This window comes from Bison bison, unplaced genomic scaffold, assembly GCF_000754665.1.
Source record: "Bison bison bison isolate TAMUID 2011002044 unplaced genomic scaffold, Bison_UMD1.0 scf7180017864379, whole genome shotgun sequence".
NCBI lineage: Eukaryota > Metazoa > Chordata > Mammalia > Artiodactyla > Bovidae > Bison > Bison bison.
In genome coordinates, this window is record NW_011494951.1 from 11,956,589 (window position 1) to 11,960,255 (window position 3,667).

Genomic DNA, 3,667 nt, shown 5'->3' on the forward strand with positions numbered 1-3,667 from the left:
AAACTCCCAATCCTTCCCCCCTCCCCCTCAAGTCTCTTCTCTATTTCTGTGAGTCTGTTTCTGTTTCATGGATAAGTTTGTGTGTCATATTTTAGTTTCCATATATAGGTGATACCATATGATATTTGTCTTTCACTCTCTTACTTCACTTAACATGATAATCTCTAGGTCCATCCATGCTGCTGCAAATGGCATTCTTTGTTTCTTTTTTATGGCTGAGATATATTCCATTGTATATATGCACCATATCTTCTTTATCCATTCATCTGTCCATGGGCATTTAGAATACTTCCATGTCTTGGCTATTGTAAATAGGGATGCAATGAACTTAAGGGTGCGTGTTTATTTTGAAACATAGTTTTGTCTGGGTATATGCTCAGCAGTGGAATTGCTGGATCAAATGGCAACTCTGTTTTAGTTTTCTGAGGAACCAACATACTGTTTTCCATAGTGGCTGCACCAACTTACATTCCCACCAACAGTGTAGGAGGGTCCCTTTTTCAGTTGAATAACGTAAGAACCCAAGATTCTGAGAGCACTTAGCATCTAGAGAGTGGGGCCCAGCAATCCATAGTTTTATTCAGTTCCTCCAGGTGATTTTCCATCTTTATGGATCCCCCCGACAATCCCCTCCCCCCCTCCACAGTGTTGTCTAAAAAGCATTCATATGTCTCTTTAGCCTCTCTGAGAGTCGCCTGTGGCCCAAGCATTGTATACCCAAAGGCAGGAGAAGGGGAAGACGAGATGATTGGATGGCATCACAGACTCGATGGACAGGAGTTTGCACAAGCTCCGGGAGATGGTGAAGGACAGGGTAGCTTGGTGTGCTGCAGTCCACTGGGTCGCAAAGAGTCGGACACGACTGAGCGACTGAACACCAAAATCCGATGACCCCCTCAAGTCCTCTAGGGCTCTGCGGGGTCGGATCCGCCAGGACGGGCAGATCCGGAGTTGGGGAGGAGCCGAAAGGGAGGTGGTAATTTGAGGTCTCCAAGAGTCCACAGGAGTGAGAATCAGAAGAAAGCTTAGATGGAAAATGATTTAGGATTTGCTCCCAATACTCATTTCTGGGTTGACCCTGGTACCCAAAGTCAGAGAACAGCGGGAAGCGCCTGAGGGTTGCCCCTCGGAGGTCAAGGGGTCTAACTACTGCAGGCTCCTGAAGGGTTTATACAGTTAAATCATTTTGCGGATCAAGCCTAAGCCTTAAAACGCCTTCCTTCTGGGTACCGTTCAGTTCCGACAGGGGGCGCTCTAAGGCTGCTCGGTTTCTTTCTCTCCTCTTCCACACGCACGTCTCGGTGGTTCTCGAGACCCGAGGTTGAAAGCCCGGGAGACGCAGCCGCCATGCGTGTCCCCGACTCTGAGTCTTGACGCGCGAGCTTACCCGAATGAGGGAAGCGACCGACGGGGGCCTAGTGTTCTCTCCTACCTGGACCTAAATCCCTATGGCTCCTTTTAGGGCTTCTTTTTATCCTCCGGCTTTATACTTTCGGTTTTCTGGCAACCTATTTAAGCAGAGGTCTTATCCCAGACCTCTCCCTGGGGGCGGCCAGTCAGGAGCTCCCCATTCGCCCCAGGCATGGCCGTCGAGCTGGTGTCCGAGAGGGTGACCCGTAGTGAGAGAGCTCGGGACCAGACGGGACTTTCGGTATAATATTTAGTTTTCGTTCTTATAGCCTAGTTACAAGACAGTATTCAGTAGAGAAAGTTCAAAAACTCAATTTCGTGACGAAAAGTTTCTTTTGCGGAAGATATATTGACGGGTCATAGGAATAATTCTGAAGATACCATGGCGGGAGGGGGTGTAGCTCAGTGGTAGAGCGCGTGCTTAGCATGCACGAGGCCCCGGGTTCAATCCCCGGCACCTCCAGTTTTCTTGGGGAGGTGCGGAATTGGTTTTGGGTTCTAACAGCATTAGACGCATCCTCGTTTGCTAAGAACGTCCACCGCCTGTCTTCTTTTCTGGTTATTTTGTTCTCGTTCAGGTCTTTTGAGTCACACAAAAAACAAGAACCATTTTGTTTTTAATATGGACCCATTTTTGCCCTAGGGCCTTAACACCACCGTGGGTAGCTGAGTCAGCTGGCAAAAGATATGGACTGCGGAAACCGAAAAACAAGCGAGGTACCAAATTAACAAGTCCAATTACAATAGTTACATTTCGCAGTATCATCTAAGAGCAAGAAACACAGAAAGCAGAAAAAATAAGAGCAAATGTGAAGTCCACAGGAAATTTTCTTTAGATCCCTTCGTTTTCTGGGCTGTTGCTGGGTCAAGGAATAGATTTGAGGAGAGGAAGGAACGCTTTCCTTTGTTTTTCGCTACCACTCTTACCCCATTGCAGCCTCCCCTTCTTTCCCTGCTCTCTCCTTCTGTTTTTATATGCGCTTCTTTAACTCATTGCTCCTGAGTAACTTTTAAATTATAATATAAGCTTCATGTCTAGATAGAGTTCTTATTGTGTTAAATAAGTTCTGCCCTTTTTACCTGACGAAGTAGAATGTGAAACATTTAATTTTTTAAAACTTTGGACAACTGAATGAAATTTATTTGTAAATATCCAAACAGCCTTTGAGATAAAGGACTGAAGCCTTGCCATAACTTTAGTTTTCTTTTTTTCTTTTTTGGGAGGAGAGGTATGATAAATACAGGTAGCAAAGATTCAGCTACCCAAAGAGCTTCTTGCTAGGTATTCCTAATAATAACTTTGAAGAGTTTGGAGGAATTTGTCCTTGCCCTTGTAAATGCTTTCCTGTACATGATGTAAGCATCAAAGTTCTGGAGAATGACTTAGGTGCCACCAAATGGTCATCTTGGGGACACCAAAATCCGTTGCTATGTATGAGTTCTGAGATGGCCAAAATTTCCCTGTAATGGTAGATTGTTGTTTTTTAATATGTCCTTCTAGATTCTTAAAATCGTGTTTCTTGGCATTTTTCTTTAGCTTCAAAATTCTGCCTTTAGAGTAGGATTCAGTATTCATGAAGTGAAGTGAAGTGAAATGAAGTCCCTCAGTTGTCTCCGACTCTTTGCAACCCCATGGACTGTAGCCTACCACGCTCCTCCAGCCACGAGATTTTCCAGGCAAGAGTGCTGCAGTGGGTTGCCATTTCCTTCTCCAGTCAGTATTCATAACTGAACTATTTTTCCTCTAAGAAATCATTAGCATTTTCATTTCTTGAGGAGATGGCCATGCCTTCTTTCAGTTCCTTGACTAGGGATTGAATCCAGACCATGGCAGTGAAAGTCTAGAACCCTAACCACTAGGCAGCCAGGGAACTCCCAATATTTTCCAATTTTTAATTGAGGTTGCCAAGACAAATAAAAAATCTCCGTGTTTCCATATTATAGCATTCCAAAATCACAAAAAGCCGAGATTATATGTACTCTCAGTATAGATCAGTTCAGTTCATTTCAGTTCACTCAGTCACGTCCGACTCTTTGCGACCCCATGAATCGCAGCACGCCAGACCTCCCTGTCCATCACCAACTCCCGGAGTTCACTCAGACTCACGTCCATCGAGTCAGTGATGCCATCCAGCCATCTCATCCTCTGTCGTCCCCTTCTCCTCCTGCCCCCAATCCCTCCCAGCATCAGAGTCTTTTCCAATGAGTCAACTCTTCACATGAGGTACCCAAAGTACTGGAGTTTCAGCTTCAGCAT

The 3,667-nt window shown here is 45.2% G+C and overlaps 1 non-coding gene across 1 annotated transcript; it reads left to right on the forward strand.

The window, feature by feature from the left end:
- Nucleotides 1-1,801: 1,801 nt before the first annotated feature.
- On the forward strand, nucleotides 1,802-1,873 carry TRNAA-AGC. The gene has a single exon. It is a non-coding gene; the product is annotated as a tRNA-Ala (tRNA).
- The last annotated feature ends 1,794 nt before the right edge of the window (nucleotides 1,874-3,667 follow it).